General features: G+C 33.0%; 14 non-coding genes across 14 annotated transcripts; all 14 read right to left on the reverse strand.

The window, feature by feature from the left end:
• Positions 1-64: 64 nt before the first annotated feature.
• TRNAL-AAG (transfer RNA leucine (anticodon AAG)) lies at positions 65-146 on the reverse strand. The gene has a single exon. It is a non-coding gene; the product is annotated as a tRNA-Leu (tRNA).
• A 2823-nt stretch (positions 147-2969) lies between these two features.
• Positions 2970-3051, reverse strand: TRNAF-AAA (transfer RNA phenylalanine (anticodon AAA)). The gene has a single exon. It is a non-coding gene; the product is annotated as a tRNA-Phe (tRNA).
• A 1342-nt stretch (positions 3052-4393) lies between these two features.
• Positions 4394-4475, reverse strand: TRNAL-AAG (transfer RNA leucine (anticodon AAG)). The gene has a single exon. It is a non-coding gene; the product is annotated as a tRNA-Leu (tRNA).
• Positions 4476-5817: 1342 nt separating this feature from the next.
• TRNAL-AAG (transfer RNA leucine (anticodon AAG)) lies at positions 5818-5899 on the reverse strand. The gene has a single exon. It is a non-coding gene; the product is annotated as a tRNA-Leu (tRNA).
• Positions 5900-8722: 2823 nt separating this feature from the next.
• Positions 8723-8804, reverse strand: TRNAF-AAA (transfer RNA phenylalanine (anticodon AAA)). The gene has a single exon. It is a non-coding gene; the product is annotated as a tRNA-Phe (tRNA).
• Positions 8805-10146: 1342 nt separating this feature from the next.
• TRNAL-AAG (transfer RNA leucine (anticodon AAG)) lies at positions 10147-10228 on the reverse strand. The gene has a single exon. It is a non-coding gene; the product is annotated as a tRNA-Leu (tRNA).
• Positions 10229-11570: 1342 nt separating this feature from the next.
• TRNAL-AAG (transfer RNA leucine (anticodon AAG)) lies at positions 11571-11652 on the reverse strand. The gene has a single exon. It is a non-coding gene; the product is annotated as a tRNA-Leu (tRNA).
• Positions 11653-13805: 2153 nt separating this feature from the next.
• On the reverse strand, positions 13806-13887 carry TRNAL-AAG (transfer RNA leucine (anticodon AAG)). Its single transcript has one exon. It is a non-coding gene; the product is annotated as a tRNA-Leu (tRNA).
• Positions 13888-15228: 1341 nt separating this feature from the next.
• Positions 15229-15310, reverse strand: TRNAL-AAG (transfer RNA leucine (anticodon AAG)). Its single transcript has one exon. It is a non-coding gene; the product is annotated as a tRNA-Leu (tRNA).
• A 1343-nt stretch (positions 15311-16653) lies between these two features.
• TRNAL-AAG (transfer RNA leucine (anticodon AAG)) lies at positions 16654-16735 on the reverse strand. The gene has a single exon. It is a non-coding gene; the product is annotated as a tRNA-Leu (tRNA).
• A 1343-nt stretch (positions 16736-18078) lies between these two features.
• TRNAL-AAG (transfer RNA leucine (anticodon AAG)) lies at positions 18079-18160 on the reverse strand. The gene has a single exon. It is a non-coding gene; the product is annotated as a tRNA-Leu (tRNA).
• Positions 18161-19502: 1342 nt separating this feature from the next.
• Positions 19503-19584, reverse strand: TRNAL-AAG (transfer RNA leucine (anticodon AAG)). The gene has a single exon. It is a non-coding gene; the product is annotated as a tRNA-Leu (tRNA).
• A 3576-nt stretch (positions 19585-23160) lies between these two features.
• TRNAL-AAG (transfer RNA leucine (anticodon AAG)) lies at positions 23161-23242 on the reverse strand. Its single transcript has one exon. It is a non-coding gene; the product is annotated as a tRNA-Leu (tRNA).
• Positions 23243-24584: 1342 nt separating this feature from the next.
• TRNAL-AAG (transfer RNA leucine (anticodon AAG)) lies at positions 24585-24666 on the reverse strand. Its single transcript has one exon. It is a non-coding gene; the product is annotated as a tRNA-Leu (tRNA).
• Positions 24667-26593: the final 1927 nt, after the last annotated feature.

Below are 26593 nucleotides of genomic sequence, written 5' to 3' on the forward strand. Positions count from 1 at the left end.
TATCTAATGGAAAAAAAGAATCACTTTGACATCAATAACTGGCCTACTCTTTGTATAATAAATATGGCAGCAGTGGGATTTGAACCCACGCCTCCGAAGAGACTGGAGCCTTAATCCAGTGCCTTAAACCACTCGGCCATGCTACCACATGTGCATATCATTAGGATAGCTCACAGATCTAGAACATAAAAATTAAAGGGTTTTTTGTTTTAAAGTATTAATTGAAAAGATGTCAGCAAAAGTTTAAAGAAAGTTCATTATTAAACATAAAATCGATGAGAAATTCATATTTTTTATTGAATTGCATTTTGTTTATTTTCATTGAAATAACAAAAGAAATTGAGATGCATGAAGTAGTAAAATATTAGTTCTGATAGGGCACATAATTACTTCATGCAAAATTAAAATTTGAATATCTTTACTGTTAGCAGATATCATTATTTTAAAGGTTTGAGAAGACTGTTGCAACTATGATGAACGGTTTAGAACTCGGTGACTAATGCAGGATACTATCACCATCCTTTTTCAGTTGGTTAATATCTGATCAATCATGAATTGATGATAAATTGTTTTGAACTACTGCATGTGACAGCTTAAGGTGTGATTCCACCAACCAAATGTAGCTTCTTTCCTACCTTATATACTTTAGGAAACCACTTTGAGATAAGTCACTGGATCTTCTCCTTTTCAGTTGGTTAATATCTGATCAATCATCAGTTGACGATAAATTGTTTTAAACTACTGCATGTGACAGCTTAAGGTGTGCTTCCACCAACCAAATTTAGCTTCTTTTATAACTTATCTACTTTAGGAAACCACTTTGGTATATATCACTGGATCTTCTCCTTGGAGAATAAATATGGCAGCAGTGGGATTTGATTCCAGTGGCTTGAATAGCTCTGTCATCCTACAACCTGCTGTACACTTTAAAATATTTTAGCTCTCATATCTGGAATGTCATTCAAACTTTACCCAAAGTCAGGAAAAGCTGAGATAAAATGCAAAAGAAGCCAGGAACATTTAACAAGTAATGATTATATTTGACTTCAAATTTCCTTCATTTAGCGCAACTGATGTATCCAAACAACTTTGAAGTATTATTCAAATGCCTAAAATAGACAGCTGTGAGATTAAAATCCAGAGTGATAGAAAAGTTAGAGAAATCGGAATATAAATCCATCAATTAATACCAATGAGTCACGTTGCCAACATTTCCATCTCTAATTGTATGATAAGACAACTCAGTAATTAAATATTAGTTATGATATTACTTCTAATTACTTCATGCCAACTTAATTTTGGCTCATCTTGACTGTTAGCAGATAACATTTTTAAAACATTTGGGAAGTCTCTTGTAACAATGATGAACTGTTGAGTAGCTAGAGGAATCTTTCACCAACAAATTTCAGCTGGGTAATATCCTATCTAATGGAAAAAAAGAATCACTTTGACATCAATAACTGGCCTACTCTTTGTATAATAAATATGGCAGCAGAGGGATTTGAACCAACGCCTCCAAAGAGACTGGAGCCTTAATCCAGTGCCTTAGACCGCTCGGCCATGCTACCACGTGTGCATATCATTAGGATAGCTCACAGATCTAGAACATCAAAATTAAAGGGTTTTTTGTTTTAAAGTATTAATTGAAAAGATGTCAGCAAAGGTTTAAAGAAAGTTCATTATTAAACATAAAATCGATGAGAAATTCATATTTTTTATTGAATTGCATTTTGTTTATTTTCATTGAAATAACAAAAGAAATTGAGATGCATGAAGTAGTAAAATATTAGTTCTGATAGGGCACATAATTACTTCATGCAAAATTAAAATTTGAATATCTTTACTGTTAGCAGATATCATTATTTTAAAGGTTTGAGAAGACTGTTGCAACTATGATGAACTGTTTAGAACTCGGTGACTAATGCAGGATACTATCACCATCCTTTTTCAGTTGGTTAATATCTGATCAATCTTGAATTGATGATAAATTGTTTTGAACTACTGCATGTGACAGCTTAAGGTGTGCTTCCACCAACCAAATGTAGCTTCTTTCATACCTTATATACTTTAGGAAACCACTTTGATATAAGTCACTGGATCTTCTCCTTTTCAGTTGGTTAATATCTGATCAATCATCAGTTGATGATAAATTGTTTTAAACTACTGCATGTGACAGCTTAAGGTGTGCTTCCACCAACCAAATTTAGCTTCTTTTATAACTTATCTACTTTAGGAAACCACTTTGGTATATATCACTGGATCTTCTCCTTGGAGAATAAATATGGCAGCAGTGGGATTTGATTCCAGTGGCTTGAATAGCTCTGTCATCCTACAACCTGCTGTACACTTTAAAATATTTTAGCTCTCATATCTGGAATGTCATTCAAACTTTACCCAAAGTCAGGAAAAGCTGAGATAAAATGCAAAAGAAGCCAGGTACATTTAACAAGTAATGATTATATTTGACTTCAAATTTCCTTCATTTAGCGCAACTGATGTGTCCAAACAACTTTGAAGTATTATTCAAATGCCTAAAATAGACAGCTGTGAGATTAAAATCCAAAGTGATAGGAAAGTTAGAGAAATCGGAATATAAATCCATCAATTTATACCAATGAGTCAAATTGCCAACATTTCCATCTCTAATTGTATGATAAGACCACTCAGTAATTAAATATTAGTTATGATATTACTTTTAATTACTTCATGCCAACTTAATTTTGGCTCATCTTGACTGTTAGCAGATAACATTTTTAAAACATTTGGGAAGTCTCTTGTAACAATGATGAACAGTTGAGTAGCTAGAGGAATCTTACACCAACAAATTTCAGCTGGGTAATATCCTTTCTAATGGAAAAAAAGAATCAGTTTGACATCATTAACTGGCCTACTCTTTCTATAATAAATATGGCAGCAGAGGGATTTGAACCCACGCCTCCGAAGAGACTGGAGTCTTTGTATAATAAATATGGCAGCAGAGGGATTTGAACCCACACCTCCGAAGAGACTGGAGCTTTAATCCAGCGCCTTAGACCACTTGGCCATGCTACCACATGTGCATATCATTAGGATAGCTCACAGATCTAGAACATCAAAATTAAAGGGTTTTTTGTTTTAAAGTATTAATTGAAAAGATGTCAGCAAAGGTTAAAAGAAAGTTCATTATTAAACATAAAATCGATGAGAAATTCATATTTTTTATTGAATTGCATTTTGTTTATTTTCATTGAAATAATAAAAAGAAATTGAGATGCATGAAGTAGTAAAATATTAGTTCTGATAGGGCACATAATTAGTTCATGCAAAAGTAAAATTTGAATATCTTTACTGTTAGCAGATATCATTATTTTAAAGGTTTGAGAAGACTGTTGCAACTATGATGAACTGTTTAGAACTCGGTGACTAATGCAGGATACTATCACCATCCTTTTTCAGTTGGTTAATATCTGATCAATCATGAATTGATGATAAATTGTTTTGAACTACTGCATGTGACAGCTTAAGGTGTGCTTCCACCAACCAAATGTAGCTTCTTTCATACCTTATATACTTTAGGAAACCACTTTGATATAAGTCACTGGATCTTCTCCTTTTCAGTTGGTTAATATCTGATCAATCATCAGTTGATGATAAATTGTTTTAAACTACTGCATGTGACAGCTTAAGGTGTGCTTCCACCAACCAAATTTAGCTTCTTTTATACCTTATCTAGTTTAGGAAACCACTTTGGTATATATCACTGGATCTTCTCCTTGGAGAATAAATATGGCAGCAGTGGGATTTGATTCCAGTGGCTTGAATAGCTCTGTCATCCTACAACCTGCTGTACACTTTAAAATATTTTAGCTCTCATATCTGGAATGTCATTCAAAACTTTACCCAAAGTCAGGAAAAGCTGAGATAAAATGCAAAAGAAGCCAGGTACATTTAACAAGTAATGATTATATTTGACTTCAAATTTCCTTCATTTAGCGCAACTGATGTATCCAAACAACTTTGAAGTATTATTCAAATGCCTAAAATAGACAGCTGTGAGATTAAAATTTAGAGTGATAGAAAAGTTAGAGAAATCGGAATATAATTCCATCAATTTATACCAATGAGTCACGTTGCCAACATTTCCATCTCTAATTGTATGATAAGACAACTCAGTAATTAAATATTAGTTATGATATTACTTCTAATTACTTCATGCCAACTTAATTTTGGCTCATCTTGACTGTTAGCAGATAACATTTTTAAAACATTTGGGAAGTCTCTTGTAACAATGATGAACTGTTGAGTAGCTAGAGGAATCTTTCACCAACAAATTTCAGCTGGGTAATATCCTATCTAATGGAAAAAAAGAATAACTTTGACATCAATAACTGGCCTACTCTTTGTATAATAAATATGGCAGCAGTGGGATTTGAACCCACGCCTCCGAAGAGACTGGAGCCTTAATCCAGTGCCTTAGACCACTCGGCCATGCTACCACATGTGCATATCATTAGGATAGCTCACAGATCTAGAACATAAAAATTAAAGGGTTTTTTGTTTTAAAGTATTAATTGAAAAGATGTCAGCAAAAGTTTAAAGAAAGTTCATTATTAAACATAAAATCGATGAGAAATTCATATTTTTTATTGAATTGCATTTTGTTTATTTTCATTGAAATAACAAAAGAAATTGAGATGCATGAAGTAGTAAAATATTAGTTCTGATAGGGCACATAATTACTTCATGCAAAATTAAAATTTGAATATCTTTACTGTTAGCAGATATCATTTTTTTTAAAGGTTTGAGAAGACTGTTACAACTATGATGAACTGTTTAGAACTCGGTGACTAATGCAGGATACTATCACCATCCTTTTTCAGTTGGTTAATATCTGATCAATCATGAATTGATGATAAATTGTTTTGAACTACTGCATGTGACAGCTTAAGGTGTGCTTCCACCAACCAAATGTAGCTTCTTTCATACCTTATATACTTTAGGAAACCACTTTGATATAAGTCACTGGATCTTCTCCTTTTCAGTTGGTTAATATCTGATCAATCATCAGTTGATGATAAATTGTTTTAAACTACTGCATGTGACAGCTTAAGGTGTGCTTCCACCAACCAAATTTAGCTTCTTTTATACCTTATCTACTTTAGGAAACCACTTTGGTATATATCACTGGATCTTCTCCTTGGAGAATAAATATGGCAGCAGTGGGATTTGATTCCAGTGGCTTGAATAGCTCTGTCATCCTACAACCTGCTGTACACTTTAAAATATTTTAGCTCTCATATCTGGAATGTCATTCAAAACTTTACCCAAAGTCAGGAAAAGCTGAGATAAAATGCAAAAGAAGCCAGGTACATTTAACAAGTAATGATTATATTTGACTTCAAATTTCCTTCATTTAGCGCAACTGATGTATCCAAACAAATTTGAAGTATTATTCAAATGCCTAAAACAGACAGCTGTGAGATTAAAATCCAAAGTGATAGGAAAGTTAGAGAAATCGGAATATAAATCCATCAATTTATACCAATGAGTCACGTTGCCAACATTTCCATCTCTAATTGTATGATAAGACCACTCAGTAATTAAATATTAGTTATGATATTACTTCTAATTACTTCATGCCAACTTAATTTTGGCTCATCTTGACTGTTAGCAGATAACATTTTTAAAACATTTGGGAAGTCTCTTGTAACAATGATGAACTGTTGAGTAGCTAGAGGAATCTTCCACCAACAAATTTCAGCTGGGTAATATCCTTTCTAATGGAAAAAAAGAATCAGTTTGACATCAATAACTGGCCTACTTTTTGTATAATAAATATAGCAGCAGAGGGATTTGAACCCACGCCTCCGAAGAGACTGGAGCCTTAATCCAGCGCCTTAGACCACTCGGCCATGCTACCACATGTGCTTATCATTAGGATAGCTCACAGATCTAGAACATCACAATTAAAGGGTTTTTTGTTTTAAAGTATTAATTGAAAAGATGTCAGCAAAAGTTTAAAGAAAGTTCATTATTAAACATAAAATCGATGAGAAATTCATATTTTTTATTGAATTGCATTTTGTTTATTTTCATTGAAATAACAAAAGAAATTGAGATGCATGAAGTAGTAAAATATTAGTTCTGATAGGGCACATAATTACTTCATGCAAAATTAAAATTTGAATATCTTTACTGTTAGCAGATATCATTATTTTAAAGGTTTGAGAAGACTGTTGCAACTATGATGAACGGTTTAGAACTCGGTGACTAATGCAGGATACTATCACCATCCTTTTTCAGTTGGTTAATATCTGATCAATCATGAATTGATGATAAATTGTTTTGAACTACTGCATGTGACAGCTTAAGGTGTGATTCCACCAACCAAATGTAGCTTCTTTCCTACCTTATATACTTTAGGAAACCACTTTGATATAAGTCACTGGATCTTCTCCTTTTCAGTTGGTTAATATCTGATCAATCATCAGTTGACGATAAATTGTTTTAAACTACTGCATGTGACAGCTTAAGGTGTGCTTCCACCAACCAAATTTAGCTTCTTTTATAACTTATCTACTTTAGGAAACCACTTTGGTATATATCACTGGATCTTCTCCTTGGAGAATAAATATGGCAGCAGTGGGATTTGATTCCAGTGGCTTGAATAGCTCTGTCATCCTACAACCTGCTGTACACTTTAAAATATTTTAGCTCTCATATCTGGAATGTCATTCAAACTTTACCCAAAGTCAGGAAAAGCTGAGATAAAATGCAAAAGAAGCCAGGAACATTTAACAAGTAATGATTATATTTGACTTCAAATTTCCTTCATTTAGCGCAACTGATGTATCCAAACAACTTTGAAGTATTATTCAAATGCCTAAAATAGACAGCTGTGAGATTAAAATCCAGAGTGATAGAAAAGTTAGAGAAATCGGAATATAAATCCATCAATTAATACCAATGAGTCACGTTGCCAACATTTCCATCTCTAATTGTATGATAAGACAACTCAGTAATTAAATATTAGTTATGATATTACTTCTAATTACTTCATGCCAACTTAATTTTGGCTCATCTTGACTGTTAGCAGATAACATTTTTAAAACATTTGGGAAGTCTCTTGTAACAATGATGAACTGTTGAGTAGCTAGAGGAATCTTTCACCAACAAATTTCAGCTGGGTAATATCCTATCTAATGGAAAAAAAGAATCACTTTGACATCAATAACTGGCCTACTCTTTGTATAATAAATATGGCAGCAGAGGGATTTGAACCAACGCCTCCAAAGAGACTGGAGCCTTAATCCAGTGCCTTAGACCGCTCGGCCATGCTACCACGTGTGCATATCATTAGGATAGCTCACAGATCTAGAACATCAAAATTAAAGGGTTTTTTGTTTTAAAGTATTAATTGAAAAGATGTCAGCAAAGGTTTAAAGAAAGTTCATTATTAAACATAAAATCGATGAGAAATTCATATTTTTTATTGAATTGCATTTTGTTTATTTTCATTGAAATAACAAAAGAAATTGAGATGCATGAAGTAGTAAAATATTAGTTCTGATAGGGCACATAATTACTTCATGCAAAATTAAAATTTGAATATCTTTACTGTTAGCAGATATCATTATTTTAAAGGTTTGAGAAGACTGTTGCAACTATGATGAACTGTTTAGAACTCGGTGACTAATGCAGGATACTATCACCATCCTTTTTCAGTTGGTTAATATCTGATCAATCTTGAATTGATGATAAATTGTTTTGAACTACTGCATGTGACAGCTTAAGGTGTGCTTCCACCAACCAAATGTAGCTTCTTTCATACCTTATATACTTTAGGAAACCACTTTGATATAAGTCACTGGATCTTCTCCTTTTCAGTTGGTTAATATCTGATCAATCATCAGTTGATGATAAATTGTTTTAAACTACTGCATGTGACAGCTTAAGGTGTGCTTCCACCAACCAAATTTAGCTTCTTTTATAACTTATCTACTTTAGGAAACCACTTTGGTATATATCACTGGATCTTCTCCTTGGAGAATAAATATGGCAGCAGTGGGATTTGATTCCAGTGGCTTGAATAGCTCTGTCATCCTACAACCTGCTGTACACTTTAAAATATTTTAGCTCTCATATCTGGAATGTCATTCAAACTTTACCCAAAGTCAGGAAAAGCTGAGATAAAATGCAAAAGAAGCCAGGTACATTTAACAAGTAATGATTATATTTGACTTCAAATTTCCTTCATTTAGCGCAACTGATGTGTCCAAACAACTTTGAAGTATTATTCAAATGCCTAAAATAGACAGCTGTGAGATTAAAATCCAAAGTGATAGGAAAGTTAGAGAAATCGGAATATAAATCCATCAATTTATACCAATGAGTCAAATTGCCAACATTTCCATCTCTAATTGTATGATAAGACCACTCAGTAATTAAATATTAGTTATGATATTACTTTTAATTACTTCATGCCAACTTAATTTTGGCTCATCTTGACTGTTAGCAGATAACATTTTTAAAACATTTGGGAAGTCTCTTGTAACAATGATGAACAGTTGAGTAGCTAGAGGAATCTTACACCAACAAATTTCAGCTGGGTAATATCCTTTCTAATGGAAAAAAAGAATCAGTTTGACATCATTAACTGGCCTACTCTTTCTATAATAAATATGGCAGCAGAGGGATTTGAACCCACGCCTCCGAAGAGACTGGAGTCTTTGTATAATAAATATGGCAGCAGAGGGATTTGAACCCACACCTCCGAAGAGACTGGAGCTTTAATCCAGCGCCTTAGACCACTTGGCCATGCTACCACATGTGCATATCATTAGGATAGCTCACAGATCTAGAACATCAAAATTAAAGGGTTTTTTGTTTTAAAGTATTAATTGAAAAGATGTCAGCAAAGGTTAAAAGAAAGTTCATTATTAAACATAAAATCGATGAGAAATTCATATTTTTTATTGAATTGCATTTTGTTTATTTTCATTGAAATAATAAAAAGAAATTGAGATGCATGAAGTAGTAAAATATTAGTTCTGATAGGGCACATAATTAGTTCATGCAAAAGTAAAATTTGAATATCTTTACTGTTAGCAGATATCATTATTTTAAAGGTTTGAGAAGACTGTTGCAACTATGATGAACTGTTTAGAACTCGGTGACTAATGCAGGATACTATCACCATCCTTTTTCAGTTGGTTAATATCTGATCAATCATGAATTGATGATAAATTGTTTTGAACTACTGCATGTGACAGCTTAAGGTGTGCTTCCACCAACCAAATGTAGCTTCTTTCATACCTTATATACTTTAGGAAACCACTTTGATATAAGTCACTGGATCTTCTCCTTTTCAGTTGGTTAATATCTGATCAATCATCAGTTGATGATAAATTGTTTTAAACTACTGCATGTGACAGCTTAAGGTGTGCTTCCACCAACCAAATTTAGCTTCTTTTATACCTTATCTAGTTTAGGAAACCACTTTGGTATATATCACTGGATCTTCTCCTTGGAGAATAAATATGGCAGCAGTGGGATTTGATTCCAGTGGCTTGAATAGCTCTGTCATCCTACAACCTGCTGTACACTTTAAAATATTTTAGCTCTCATATCTGGAATGTCATTCAAAACTTTACCCAAAGTCAGGAAAAGCTGAGATAAAATGCAAAAGAAGCCAGGTACATTTAACAAGTAATGATTATATTTGACTTCAAATTTCCTTCATTTAGCGCAACTGATGTATCCAAACAACTTTGAAGTATTATTCAAATGCCTAAAATAGACAGCTGTGAGATTAAAATTTAGAGTGATAGAAAAGTTAGAGAAATCGGAATATAATTCCATCAATTTATACCAATGAGTCACGTTGCCAACATTTCCATCTCTAATTGTATGATAAGACAACTCAGTAATTAAATATTAGTTATGATATTACTTCTAATTACTTCATGCCAACTTAATTTTGGCTCATCTTGACTGTTAGCAGATAACATTTTTAAAACATTTGGGAAGTCTCTTGTAACAATGATGAACTGTTGAGTAGCTAGAGGAATCTTTCACCAACAAATTTCAGCTGGGTAATATCCTATCTAATGGAAAAAAAGAATAACTTTGACATCAATAACTGGCCTACTCTTTGTATAATAAATATGGCAGCAGTGGGATTTGAACCCACGCCTCCGAAGAGACTGGAGCCTTAATCCAGTGCCTTAGACCACTCGGCCATGCTACCACATGTGCATATCATTAGGATAGCTCACAGATCTAGAACATAAAAATTAAAGGGTTTTTTGTTTTAAAGTATTAATTGAAAAGATGTCAGCAAAAGTTTAAAGAAAGTTCATTATTAAACATAAAATCGATGAGAAATTCATATTTTTTATTGAATTGCATTTTGTTTATTTTCATTGAAATAACAAAAGAAATTGAGATGCATGAAGTAGTAAAATATTAGTTCTGATAGGGCACATAATTACTTCATGCAAAATTAAAATTTGAATATCTTTACTGTTAGCAGATATCATTTTTTTTAAAGGTTTGAGAAGACTGTTACAACTATGATGAACTGTTTAGAACTCGGTGACTAATGCAGGATACTATCACCATCCTTTTTCAGTTGGTTAATATCTGATCAATCATGAATTGATGATAAATTGTTTTGAACTACTGCATGTGACAGCTTAAGGTGTGCTTCCACCAACCAAATGTAGCTTCTTTCATACCTTATATACTTTAGGAAACCACTTTGATATAAGTCACTGGATCTTCTCCTTTTCAGTTGGTTAATATCTGATCAATCATCAGTTGATGATAAATTGTTTTAAACTACTGCATGTGACAGCTTAAGGTGTGCTTCCACCAACCAAATTTAGCTTCTTTTATACCTTATCTACTTTAGGAAACCACTTTGGTATATATCACTGGATCTTCTCCTTGGAGAATAAATATGGCAGCAGTGGGATTTGATTCCAGTGGCTTGAATAGCTCTGTCATCCTACAACCTGCTGTACACTTTAAAATATTTTAGCTCTCATATCTGGAATGTCATTCAAAACTTTACCCAAAGTCAGGAAAAGCTGAGATAAAATGCAAAAGAAGCCAGGTACATTTAACAAGTAATGATTATATTTGACTTCAAATTTCCTTCATTTAGCGCAACTGATGTATCCAAACAAATTTGAAGTATTATTCAAATGCCTAAAACAGACAGCTGTGAGATTAAAATCCAAAGTGATAGGAAAGTTAGAGAAATCGGAATATAAATCCATCAATTTATACCAATGAGTCACGTTGCCAACATTTCCATCTCTAATTGTATGATAAGACCACTCAGTAATTAAATATTAGTTATGATATTACTTCTAATTACTTCATGCCAACTTAATTTTGGCTCATCTTGACTGTTAGCAGATAACATTTTTAAAACATTTGGGAAGTCTCTTGTAACAATGATGAACTGTTGAGTAGCTAGAGGAATCTTCCACCAACAAATTTCAGCTGGGTAATATCCTTTCTAATGGAAAAAAAGAATCAGTTTGACATCAATAACTGGCCTACTTTTTGTATAATAAATATAGCAGCAGAGGGATTTGAACCCACGCCTCCGAAGAGACTGGAGCCTTAATCCAGCGCCTTAGACCACTCGGCCATGCTACCACATGTGCTTATCATTAGGATAGCTCACAGATCTAGAACATCACAATTAAAGGTTTTTTTGTTTTAAAGTAGTAATTGAAAAGATGTCAGCAAAGGTTAAATGAAAGTTCATTATTAAACATAAAATCGATGAGAAATTCATATTTTTTATTGAATTGCATTTTGTTTATTTTCATTGAAATAACAAAAGAAATTGAGATGCATGAAGTAGTAAAATATTAGTTCTGATAGGGCACATAATTAATTCATGCAAAATTAAAATTTGAATATCTTTACTGTTAGCAGATATCATTATTTTAAAGGTTTGAGAAGACTGTTGCAACTATGATGAACGGTTTAGAACTCGGTGACTAATGCAGGATACTATCACCATCCTTTTTCAGTTGGTTAATATCTGATCAATCATGAATTGATGATAAATTGTTTTGAACTACTGCATGTGACAGCTTAAGGTGTGCTTCCACCAACCAAATGTAGCTTCTTTTATACCTTATCTACTTTAGGAAACCACTTTGATATAAGTCACTGGATCTTCTCCTTTTCAGTTGGTTAATATCTGATCAATCATCAGTTGATGATAAATTGTTTTAAACTACTGCATGTGACAGCTTAAGGTGTGCTTCCACCAACCAAATTTAGCTTCTTTTATACCTTATCTACTTTAGGAAACCACTTTGATATATATCACTGGATCTTCTCCTTGGAGAATAAATATGGCAACGGTGGGATTTGATTCCAACGGCTTGAATAGCTCTGTCATCCTTCAACCTGCTGTACACTTTAAAATATTTTAGCTCTCATATCTGGAATGTCATTCAAAACTTTACCCAAAGTCAGGAAAAGCTGAGATAAAATGCAAAAGAAGCCAGGTACATTTAACAAGTAATGATTATATTTGACTTCAAATTTCCTTCATTTAGCGCAACTGATGAATCCAAACAACTTTGAAGTATTATTCAAATGCCTAAAATAGACAGCTGTGAGATTAAAATCCAGAGTGATAGAAAAGTTAGAGAAATCAGAATATAAATCCATCAATTTATACCACATAATTACTTCATGCAAAATTAAAATTTGAATATCTTTACTGTTAGCAGATATCATTATTTTAAAGGTTTGAGAAGACTGTTGCAACTATGATGAACTGTTTAGAACTCGGTGACTAATGCAGGATACTATCACCATCCTTTTTCAGTTGGTTAATATCTGATCAATCATGAATTGATGATAAATTGTTTTGAACTACTGCATGTGACAGCTTAAGGTGTGCTTCCACCAACCAAATGTAGCTTCTTTTATACCTTATCTACTTTAGGAAGCCACTTTGATATAAGTCACTGGATCTTCTCCTTTTCAGTTGGTTAATATCTGATCAATCATCAGTTGATGATAAATTGTTTTAAATTACTGCATGTGACAGCTTAAGGTGTGCTTCCACCAACCAAATTTAGCTTCTTTTATACCTTTTCTAGTTTAGGAAACCACTTTGGTATATATCACTGGATCTTCTCCTTGGAGAATAAATATGGCAGCAGTGGGATTTGATTCCAGTGGCTTGAATAGCTCTGTCATCCTACAACCTGCTGTACACTTTAAAATATTTTAGCTCTCATATCTGGAATGTCATTCAAAACTTTACCCAAAGTCAGGAAAAGCTGAGATAAAATGCAAAAGAAGCCAGGTACATTTAACAAGTAATGATTATATTTGACTTCAAATTTCCTTCATTTAGCGCAACTGATGAATCCAAACAACTTTGAAGTATTATTCAAATGCCTAAAATAGACAGCTGTGAGATTAAAATCCAGAGTGATAGGAAAGTTAGAGAAATCGGAATATAAATCCATCAATTTATACCAATGAGTCACGTTGCCAACATTTCCATCTCTAATTGTATGATAAGACAACTCAGTAATTAAATATTAGTTATGATATTACTTCTAATTACTTCATGCCAAATTAATTTTGGCTCATCTTGACTGTTAGCAGATAACATTTTTAAAACATTTGGGAAGTCTCTTGTAACAATGATGAACAGTTGAGTAGCTAGAGGAATCTTACACCAACAAATTTCAGCTGGGTAATATCCTTTCTAATGGAAAAAAAGAATCAGTTTGACATCAATAACTGGCCTACTCTTTGTATAATAAATATGGCAGCAGAGGGATTTGAACCCACGCCTCCGAAGAGACTGGAGCCTTAATCCAGCGCCTTAGACCACTTGGCCATGCTACCACATGTGCATATCATTAGGATAGCTCACAGATCTAGAACATCAAAATTAAAGGGTTTTTTGTTTTAAAGTATTAATTGAAAAGATGTCAGCAAAGGTTAAAAGAAAGTTCATTATTAAACATAAAATCGATGAGAAATTCATATTTTTTATTGAATTGCATTTTGTTTATTTTCATTGAAATAATAAAAAGAAATTGAGATGCATGAAGTAGTAAAATATTAGTTCTGATAGGGCACATAATTAGTTCATGCAAAAGTAAAATTTGAATATCTTTACTGTTAGCAGATATCATTATTTTAAAGGTTTGAGAAGACTGTTGCAACTATGATGAACTGTTTAGAACTCGGTGACTAATGCAGGATACTATCACCATCCTTTTTCAGTTGGTTAATATCTGATCAATCATGAATTGATGATAAATTGTTTTGAACTACTGCATGTGACAGCTTAAGGTGTGCTTCCACCAACCAAATGTAGCTTCTTTCATACCTTATATACTTTAGGAAACCACTTTGATATAAGTCACTGGATCTTCTCCTTTTCAGTTGGTTAATATCTGATCAATCATCAGTTGATGATAAATTGTTTTAAACTACTGCATGTGACAGCTTAAGGTGTGCTTCCACCAACCAAATTTAGCTTCTTTTATACCTTATCTAGTTTAGGAAACCACTTTGGTATATATCACTGGATCTTCTCCTTGGAGAATAAATATGGCAGCAGTGGGATTTGATTCCAGTGGCTTGAATAGCTCTGTCATCCTACAACCTGCTGTACACTTTAAAATATTTTAGCTCTCATATCTGGAATGTCATTCAAAACTTTACCCAAAGTCAGGAAAAGCTGAGATAAAATGCAAAAGAAGCCAGGTACATTTAACAAGTAATGATTATATTTGACTTCAAATTTCCTTCATTTAGCGCAACTGATGAATCCAAACAACTTTGAAGTATTATTCAAATGCCTAAAATAGACAGCTGTGAGATTAAAATCCAGAGTGATAGGAAAGTTAGAGAAATCGGAATATAAATCCATCAATTTATACCAATGAGTCACGTTGCCAACATTTCCATCTCTAATTGTATGATAAGACAACTCAGTAATTAAATATTAGTTATGATATTACTTCTAATTACTTCATGCCAACTTAATTTTGGCTCATCTTGACTGTTAGCAGATAACATTTTTAAAACATTTGGGAAGTCTCTTGTAACAATGATGAACTGTTGAGTAGCTAGAGGAATCTTTCACCAACAAATTTCAGCTGGGTAATATCCTATCTAATGGAAAAAAGAATCACATTGACATCAATAACTGGCCTACTCTGTGTATAATAAATATGGCAGCAGAGGGATTTGAACCCACGCCTCCGAAGAGACTGGAGCCTTAATCCAGCGCCTTGGACCGCTCGGCCATGCTACCACATGTGTATATTATTAGGATAGCTCACAGATCTAGAACATCAAAATTAAAGGGTTTTTTTGTTTTAAAGTATTAATTGAAAAGATGTCAGCAAAGGTTAAAAGAAAGTTCATTATTAAACATAAAATCGATGAGAAATTCATATTTTTTATTGAATTGCATTTTGTTTATTTTCATTGAAATAATAAAAAGAAATTGAGATGCATGAAGTAGTAAAATATTAGTTCTGATAGGGCACATAATTAGTTCATGCAAAAGTAAAATTTGAATATCTTTACTGTTAGCAGATATCATTATTTTAAAGGTTTGAGAAGACTGTTGCAACTATGATGAACTGTTTAGAACTCGGTGACTAATGCAGGATACTATCACCATCCTTTTTCAGTTGGTTAATATCTGATCAATCATGAATTGATGATAAATTGTTTTGAACTACTGCATGTGACAGCTTAAGGTGTGCTTCCACCAACCAAATGTAGCTTCTTTCATACCTTATATACTTTAGGAAACCACTTTGATATAAGTCACTGGATCTTCTCCTTTTCAGTTGGTTAATATCTGATCAATCATCAGTTGATGATAAATTGTTTTAAACTACTGCATGTGACAGCTTAAGGTGTGCTTCCACCAACCAAATTTAGCTTCTTTTATACCTTATCTACTTTAGGAAACCACTTTGGTATATATCACTGGATCTTCTCCTTGGAGAATAAATATGGCAGCAGTGGGATTTGATTCCAGTGGCTTGAATAGCTCTGTCATCCTACAACCTGCTGTACACTTTAAAATATTTTAGCTCTCATATCTGGAATGTCATTCAAAACTTTACCCAAAGTCAGGAAAAGCTGAGATAAAATGCAAAAGAAGCCAGGTACATTTAACAAGTAATGATTATATTTGACTTCAAATTTCCTTCATTTAGCGCAACTGATGTATCCAAACAAATTTGAAGTATTATTCAAATGCCTAAAACAGACAGCTGTGAGATTAAAATCCAAAGTGATAGGAAAGTTAGAGAAATCGGAATATAAATCCATCAATTTATACCAATGAGTCACGTTGCCAACATTTCCATCTCTAATTGTATGATAAGACCACTCAGTAATTAAATATTAGTTATGATATTACTTCTAATTACTTCATGCCAACTTAATTTTGGCTCATCTTGACTGTTAGCAGATAACATTTTTAAAACATTTGGGAAGTCTCTTGTAACAATGATGAACTGTTGAGTAGCTAGAGGAATCTTCCACCAACAAATTTCAGCTGGGTAATATCCTTTCTAATGGAAAAAAAGAATCAGTTTGACATCAATAACTGGCCTACTTTTTGTATAATAAATATAGCAGCAGAGGGATTTGAACCCACGCCTCCGAAGAGACTGGAGCCTTAATCCAGCGCCTTAGACCACTCGGCCATGCTACCACATGTGCTTATCATTAGGATAGCTCACAGATCTAGAACATCAAAATTAAAGGGTTTTTTTGTTTTAAAGTATTAATTGAAAAGATGTCAGCAAAGGTTAAAAGAAAGTTCATTATTAAACATAAAATCGATGAGAAATTCATATTTTTTATTGAATTGCATTTTGTTTATTTTCATGGAAATAATAAAAAGAAATTGAGATGCATGAAGTAGTAAAATATTAGTTCTGATAGGGCACATAATTAGTTCATGCAAAAGTAAAATTTGAATATCTTTACTGTTAGCAGATATCATTATTTTAAAGGTTTGAGAAGACTGTTGCAACTATGATGAACGGTTTAGAACTCGGTGACTAATGCAGGATACTATCACCATCCTTTTTCAGTTGGTTAATATCTGATCAATCATGAATTGATGATAAATTGTTTTGAACTACTGCATGTGACAGCTTAAGGTGTGCTTCCACCAACCAAATGTAGCTTCTTTCATACCTTATATACTTTAGGAAACCACTTTGATATAAGTCACTGGATCTTCTCCTTTTCAGTTGGTTAATATCTGATCAATCATCAGTTGATGATAAATTGTTTTAAACTACTGCATGTGACAGCTTAAGGTGTGCTTCCACCAACCAAATTTAGCTTCTTTTATACCTTATCTACTTTAGGAAACCACTTTGATATATATCACTGGATCTTCTCCTTGGAGAATAAATATGGCAGCAGTGGGATTTGATTCCAGCAGCTTGAATAGCTCTGTCATCCTACAACCTGCTGTACACTTTAAAATATTTTAGCTCTCATATCTGGAATGTCATTCAAAACTTTACCCAAAGTCAGGAAAAGCTGAGATAAAATGCAAAAGAAGCCAGGTACATTTAACAAGTAATGATTATATTTGACTTCAAATTTCCTTCATTTAGCGCAACTGATGTATCCAAACAACTTTGAAGTATTATTCAAATGCCTAAAATAGACAGCTGTGAGATTAAAATTTAGAGTGATAGAAAAGTTAGAGAAATCGGAATATAATTCCATCAATTTATACCAATGAGTCACGTTGCCAACATTTCCATCTCTAATTGTATGATAAGACAACTCAGTAATTAAATATTAGTTATGATATTACTTCTAATTACTTCATGCCAACTTAATTTTGGCTCATCTTGACTGTTAGCAGATAACATTTTTAAAACATTTGGGAAGTCTCTTGTAACAATGATGAACTGTTGAGTAGCTAGAGGAATCTTTCACCAACAAATTTCAGCTGGGTAATATCCTATCTAATGGAAAAAAAGAATAACTTTGACATCAATAACTGGCCTACTCTTTGTATAATAAATATGGCAGCAGTGGGATTTGAACCCACGCCTCCGAAGAGACTGGAGCCTTAATCCAGTGCCTTAGACCACTCGGCCATGCTACCACATGTGCATATCATTAGGATAGCTCACAGATCTAGAACATAAAAATTAAAGGGTTTTTTGTTTTAAAGTATTAATTGAAAAGATGTCAGCAAAAGTTTAAAGAAAGTTCATTATTAAACATAAAATCGATGAGAAATTCATATTTTTTATTGAATTGCATTTTGTTTATTTTCATTGAAATAACAAAAGAAATTGAGATGCATGAAGTAGTAAAATATTAGTTCTGATAGGGCACATAATTACTTCATGCAAAATTAAAATTTGAATATCTTTACTGTTAGCAGATATCATTTTTTTTAAAGGTTTGAGAAGACTGTTACAACTATGATGAACTGTTTAGAACTCGGTGACTAATGCAGGATACTATCACCATCCTTTTTCAGTTGGTTAATATCTGATCAATCATGAATTGATGATAAATTGTTTTGAACTACTGCATGTGACAGCTTAAGGTGTGCTTCCACCAACCAAATGTAGCTTCTTTCATACCTTATATACTTTAGGAAACCACTTTGATATAAGTCACTGGATCTTCTCCTTTTCAGTTGGTTAATATCTGATCAATCATCAGTTGATGATAAATTGTTTTAAACTACTGCATGTGACAGCTTAAGGTGTGCTTCCACCAACCAAATTTAGCTTCTTTTATACATTATCTACTTTAGGAAACCACTTTGGTATATATCACTGGATCTTCTCCTTGGAGAATAAATATGGCAGCAGTGGGATTTGATTCCAGTGGCTTGAATAGCTCTGTCATCCTACAACCTGCTGTACACTTTAAAATATTTTAGCTCTCATATCTGGAATGTCATTCAAAACTTTACCCAAAGTCAGGAAAAGCTGAGATAAAATGCAAAAGAAGCCAGGTACATTTAACAAGTAATGATTATATTTGACTTCAAATTTCCTTCATTTAGCGCAACTGATGTATCCAAACAAATTTGAAGTATTATTCAAATGCCTAAAACAGACAGCTGTGAGATTAAAATCCAAAGTGATAGGAAAGTTAGAGAAATCGGAATATAAATCCATCAATTTATACCAATGAGTCACGTTGCCAACATTTCCATCTCTAATTGTATGATAAGACCACTCAGTAATTAAATATTAGTTATGATATTACTTCTAATTACTTCATGCCAACTTAATTTTGGCTCATCTTGACTGTTAGCAGATAACATTTTTAAAACATTTGGGAAGTCTCTTGTAACAATGATGAACTGTTGAGTAGCTAGAGGAATCTTCCACCAACAAATTTCAGCTGGGTAATATCCTTTCTAATGGAAAAAAAGAATCAGTTTGACATCAGTAACTGGCCTACTTTTTGTATAATAAATATAGCAGCAGAGGGATTTGAACCCACGCCTCCGAAGAGACTGGAGCCTTAATCCAGCGCCTTAGACCACTCGGCCATGCTACCACATGTGCTTATCATTAGGATAGCTCACAGATCTAGAACATCACAATTAAAGGTTTTTTTGTTTTAAAGTAGTAATTGAAAAGATGTCAGCAAAGGTTAAATGAAAGTTCATTATTAAACATAAAATCGATGAGAAATTCATATTTTTTATTGAATTGCATTTTGTTTATTTTCATTGAAATAACAAAAGAAATTGAGATGCATGAAGTAGTAAAATATTAGTTCTGATAGGGCACATAATTAATTCATGCAAAATTAAAATTTGAATATCTTTACTGTTAGCAGATATCATTATTTTAAAGGTTTGAGAAGACTGTTGCAACTATGATGAACGGTTTAGAACTCGGTGACTAATGCAGGATACTATCACCATCCTTTTTCAGTTGGTTAATATCTGATCAATCATGAATTGATGATAAATTGTTTTGAACTACTGCATGTGACAGCTTAAGGTGTGCTTCCACCAACCAAATGTAGCTTCTTTTATACCTTATCTACTTTAGGAAACCACTTTGATATAAGTCACTGGATCTTCTCCTTTTCAGTTGGTTAATATCTGATCAATCATCAGTTGATGATAAATTGTTTTAAACTACTGCATGTGACAGCTTAAGGTGTGCTTCCACCAACCAAATTTAGCTTCTTTTATACCTTATCTACTTTAGGAAACCACTTTGATATATATCACTGGATCTTCTCCTTGGAGAATAAATATGGCAGCGGTGGGATTTGATTCCAACGGCTTGAATAGCTCTGTCATCCTACAACCTGCTGTACACTTTAAAATATTTTAGCTCTCATATCTGGAATGTCATTCAAAACTTTACCCAAAGTCAGGAAAAGCTGAGATAAAATGCAAAAGAAGCCAGGTACATTTAACAAGTAATGATTATATTTGACTTCAAATTTCCTTCATTTAGCGCAACTGATGTATCCAAACAACTTTGAAGTATTATTCAAATGCCTAAAATAGACAGCTGTGAGATTAAAATCCAGAGTGATAGAAAAGTTAGAGAAATCAGAATATAAATCCATCAATTTATACCACATAATTACTTCATGCAAAATTAAAATTTGAATATCTTTACTGTTAGCAGATATCATTATTTTAAAGGTTTGAGAAGACTGTTGCAACTATGATGAACTGTTTAGAACTCGGTGACTAATGCAGGATACTATCACCATCCTTTTTCAGTTGGTTAATATCTGATCAATCATGAATTGATGATAAATTGTTTTGAACTACTGCATGTGACAGCTTAAGGTGTGCTTCCACCAACCAAATGTAGCTTCTTTTATACCTTATCTACTTTAGGAAGCCACTTTGATATAAGTCACTGGATCTTCTCCTTTTCAGTTGGTTAATATCTGATCAATCATCAGTTGATGATAAATTGTTTTAAATTACTGCATGTGACAGCTTAAGGTGTGCTTCCACCAACCAAATTTAGCTTCTTTTATACCTTATCTACTTTAGGAAACCACTTTGATATATATCACTGGATCTTATCCTTGGAGAATAAATATGGCAGCAGTGGGATTTGATTCCAACGGCTTGAATAGCTCTGTCATCCTACAACCTGCTGTACACTTTAAAATATTTTAGCTCTCATATCTGGAATGTCATTCAAAACTTTACCCAAAGTCAGGAAAAGCTGAGATAAAATGCAAAAGAAGCCAGGTACATTTAACAAGTAATGATTATATTTGACTTCAAATTTCCTTCATTTAGCGCAACTGATGTATCCAAACAACTTTGAAGTATTATTCAAATGCCTAAAATAGACAGCTGTGAGATTAAAATCCAGAGTGATAGAAAAGTTAGAGAAATCGGAATATAAATCCATCAATTTATACCAATGAGTCACGTTGCCAACATTTCCATCTCTAATTGTAGGATAAGACAACTCAGTAATTAAATATTAGTTATGAAATTACTTCTAATTACTTCATGCCAACTTAATTTTGGCTCTTCTTGACTGTTAGCAGATAACATTTTTAAAACATTTGGGAAGTCTCTTGTAACAATGATGAACTGTTGAGTAGCTAGAGGAATCTTTCACCAACAAATTTCAGCTGGGTAATATCCTATCTAATGGAAAAAAAGAATCACTTTGACATCAATAACTGGCCTACTCTTTGTATAATAAATATGGCAGCAGAGGGATTTGAACCCACACCTCCGAAGAGCCTGGAGCCTTAATCCAGTGCCTTAGACCACTTGGCCATGCTACCACATGTGCATATTATTAGGATAGCTCACAGATCTAGAACATCAAAATTAAAGGGTTTTTTGTTTTAAAGTATTAATTGAAAAGATGTCAGCAAAGGTTAAAAGAAAGTTCATTATTAAACATAAAATCGATGAGAAATTCATATTTTTTATTGAATTGCATTTTGTTTATTTTCATTGAAATAATAAAAAGAAATTGAGATGCATGAAGTAGTAAAATATTAGTTCTGATAGGGCACATAATTAGTTCATGCAAAAGTAAAATTTGAATATCTTTACTGTTAGCAGATATCATTATTTTAAAGGTTTGAGAAGACTGTTGCAACTATGATGAACTGTTTAGAACTCGGTGACTAATGCAGGATACTATCACCATCCTTTTTCAGTTGGTTAATATCTGATCAATCATGAATTGATGATAAATTGTTTTGAACTACTGCATGTGACAGCTTAAGGTGTGCTTCCACCAACCAAATGTAGCTTCTTTCATACCTTATATACTTTAGGAAACCACTTTGATATAAGTCACTGGATCTTCTCCTTTTCAGTTGGTTAATATCTGATCAATCATCAGTTGATGATAAATTGTTTTAAACTACTGCATGTGACAGCTTAAGGTGTGCTTCCACCAACCAAATTTAGCTTCTTTTATACCTTATCTAGTTTAGGAAACCACTTTGGTATATATCACTGGATCTTCTCCTTGGAGAATAAATATGGCAGCAGTGGGATTTGATTCCAGTGGCTTGAATAGCTCTGTCATCCTACAACCTGCTGTACACTTTAAAATATTTTAGCTCTCATATCTGGAATGTCATTCAAAACTTTACCCAAAGTCAGGAAAAGCTGAGATAAAATGCAAAAGAAGCCAGGTACATTTAACAAGTAATGATTATATTTGACTTCAAATTTCCTTCATTTAGCGCAACTGATGAATCCAAACAACTTTGAAGTATTATTCAAATGCCTAAAATAGACAGCTGTGAGATTAAAATCCAGAGTGATAGGAAAGTTAGAGAAATCGGAATATAAATCCATCAATTTATACCAATGAGTCACGTTGCCAACATTTCCATCTCTAATTGTATGATAAGACAACTCAGTAATTAAATATTAGTTATGATATTACTTCTAATTACTTCATGCCAACTTAATTTTGGCTCATCTTGACTGTTAGCAGATAACATTTTTAAAACATTTGGGAAGTCTCTTGTAACAATGATGAACTGTTGAGTAGCTAGAGGAATCTTTCACCAACAAATTTCAGCTGGGTAATATCCTATCTAATGGAAAAAAGAATCACATTGACATCAATAACTGGCCTACTCTTTGTATAATAAATATGGCAGCAGAGGGATTTGAACCCACGCCTCCGAAGAGACTGGAGCCTTAATCCAGCGCCTTAGACCGCTCGGCCATGCTACCACATGTGTATATTATTAGGATAGCTCACAGATCTAGAACATCAAATTAAAGGGTTTTTTTGTTTTAAAGTATTAATTGAAAAGATGTCAGCAAAGGTTAAAAGAAAGTTCATTATTAAACATAAAATCGATGAGAAATTCATATTTTTTATTGAATTGCATTTTGTTTATTTTCATTGAAATAATAAAAAGAAATTGAGATGCATGAAGTAGTAAAATATTAGTTCTGATAGGGCACATAATTAGTTCATGCAAAAGTAAAATTTGAATATCTTTACTGTTAGCAGATATCATTATTTTAAAGGTTTGAGAAGACTGTTGCAACTATGATGAACTGTTTAGAACTCGGTGACTAATGCAGGATACTATCACCATTCTTTTTCAGTTGGTTAATATCTGATCAATCATGAATTGATGGTAAATTGTTTTGAACTACTGCATGTGACAGCTTAAGGTGTGCTTCCACCAACCAAATGTAGCTTCTTTCATACCTTATATACTTTAGGAAACCACTTTGATATAAGTCACTGGATCTTCTCCTTTTCAGTTGGTTAATATCTGATCAATCATCAGTTGATGATAAATTGTTTTAAACTACTGCATGTGACAGCTTAAGGTGTGCTTCCACCAACCAAATTTAGCTTCTTTTATACCTTATCTACTTTAGGAAACCACTTTGATATATATCACTGGATCTTCTCCTTGGAGAATAAATATGGCAGCAGTGGGATTTGATTCCAGCAGCTTGAATAGCTCTATCATCCTACAACCTGCTGTACACTTTAAAATATTTTAGCTCTCATATCTGGAATGTCATTCAAAACTTTACCCAAAGTCAGGAAAAGCTGAGATAAAATGCAAAAGAAGCCAGGTACATTTAACAAGTAATGATTATATTTGACTTCAAATTTCCTTCATTTAGCGCAACTGATGTATCCAAACAACTTTGAAGTATTATTCAAATGCCTAAAATAGACAGCTGTGAGATTAAAATTTAGAGTGATAGAAAAGTTAGAGAAATCGGAATATAATTCCATCAATTTATACCAATGAGTCACGTTGCCATCATTTCCATCTCTAATTGTATGATAAGACAACTCAGTAATTAAATATTAGTTATGATATTACTTCTAATTACTTCATGCCAACTTAATTTTGGCTCATCTTGACTGTTAGCAGATAACATTTTTAAAACATTTGGGAAGTCTCTTGTAACAATGATGAACTGTTGAGTAGCTAGAGGAATCTTTCACCAACAAATTTCAGCTGGGTAATATCCTATCTAATGGAAAAAAAGAATCACTTTGACATCAATAACTGGCCTACTCTTTGTATAATAAATATGGCAGCAGTGGGATTTGAACCCACGCCTCCGAAGAGACTGGAGCCTTAATCCAGTGCCTTAGACCACTCGGCCATGCTACCACATGTGCATATCATTAGGATAGCTCACAGATCTAGAACATAAAAATTAAAGGGTTTTTTGTTTTAAAGTATTAATTGAAAAGATGTCAGCAAAAGTTTAAAGAAAGTTCATTATTAAACATAAAATCGATGAGAAATTCATATTTTTTATTGAATTGCATTTTGTTTATTTTCATTGAAATAACAAAAGAAATTGAGATGCATGAAGTAGTAAAATATTAGTTCTGATAGGGCACATAATTACTTCATGCAAAATTAAAATTTGAATATCTTTACTGTTAGCAGATATCATTTTTTTTAAAGGTTTGAGAAGACTGTTACAACTATGATGAACTGTTTAGAACTCGGTGACTAATGCAGGATACTATCACCATCCTTTTTCAGTTGGTTAATATCTGATCAATCATGAATTGATGATAAATTGTTTTGAACTACTGCATGTGACAGCTTAAGGTGTGCTTCCACCAACCAAATGTAGCTTCTTTCATACCTTATATACTTTAGGAAACCACTTTGATATAAGTCACTGGATCTTCTCCTTTTCAGTTGGTTAATATCTGATCAATCATCAGTTGATGATAAATTGTTTTAAACTACTGCATGTGACAGCTTAAGGTGTGCTTCCACCAACCAAATTTAGCTTCTTTTATACCTTATCTACTTTAGCAAACCACTTTGGTATATATCACTGGATCTTCTCCTTGGAGAATAAATATGGCAGCAGTGGGATTTGATTCCAGTGGCTTGAATAGCTCTGTCATCCTACAACCTGCTGTACACTTTAAAATATTTTAGCTCTCATATCTGGAATGTCATTCAAAACTTTACCCAAAGTCAGGAAAAGCTGAGATAAAATGCAAAAGAAGCCAGGTACATTTAACAAGTAATGATTATATTTGACTTCAAATTTCCTTCATTTAGCGCAACTGATGTATCCAAACAACTTTGAAGTATTATTCAAATGCCTAAAACAGACAGCTGTGAGATTAAAATCCAAAGTGATAGGAAAGTTAGAGAAATCAGAATATAAATCCATCAATTTATACCACATAATTACTTCATGCAAAATTAAAATTTGAATATCTTTACTGTTAGCAGATATCATTATTTTAAAGGTTTGAGAAGACTGTTGCAACTATGATGAACTGTTTAGAACTCGGTGACTAATGCAGGATACTATCACCATCCTTTTTCAGTTGGTTAATATCTGATCAATCATGAATTGATGATAAATTGTTTTGAACTACTGCATGTGACAGCTTAAGGTGTGCTTCCACCAACCAAATGTAGCTTCTTTTATACCTTATCTACTTTAGGAAGCCACTTTGATATAAGTCACTGGATCTTCTCCTTTTCAGTTGGTTAATATCTGATCAATCATCAGTTGACGATAAATTGTTTTAAATTACTGCATGTGACAGCTTAAGGTGTGCTTCCACCAACCAAATTTAGCTTCTTTTATACCTTATCTACTTTAGGAAACCACTTTGATATATATCACTGGATCTTATCCTTGGAGAATAAATATGGCAGCAGTGGGATTTGATTCCAACGGCTTGAATAGCTCTGTCATCCTACAACCTGCTGTACACTTCAAAATATTTTAGCTCTCATATCTGGAATGTCATTCAAAACTTTACCCAAAGTCAGGAAAAGCTGAGATAAAATGCAAAAGAAGCCAGGTACATTTAACAAGTAATGATTATATTTGACTTCAAATTTCCTTCATTTAGCGCAACTGATGTATCCAAACAACTTTGAAGTATTATTCAAATGCCTAAAATAGACAGCTGTGAGATTAAAATCCAGAGTGATAGAGAAGTTAGAGAAATCAGAATATAAATCCATCAATTTATACCAATGAGTCACGTTGCCAACATTTCCATCTCTAATTGTATGATAAGACAACTCAGTAATTAAATATTAG

Source organism: Taudactylus pleione, unplaced genomic scaffold, assembly GCF_031769625.1.
Source record: "Taudactylus pleione unplaced genomic scaffold, aTauple2 ptg000016l, whole genome shotgun sequence".
NCBI lineage: Eukaryota > Metazoa > Chordata > Amphibia > Anura > Myobatrachidae > Taudactylus > Taudactylus pleione.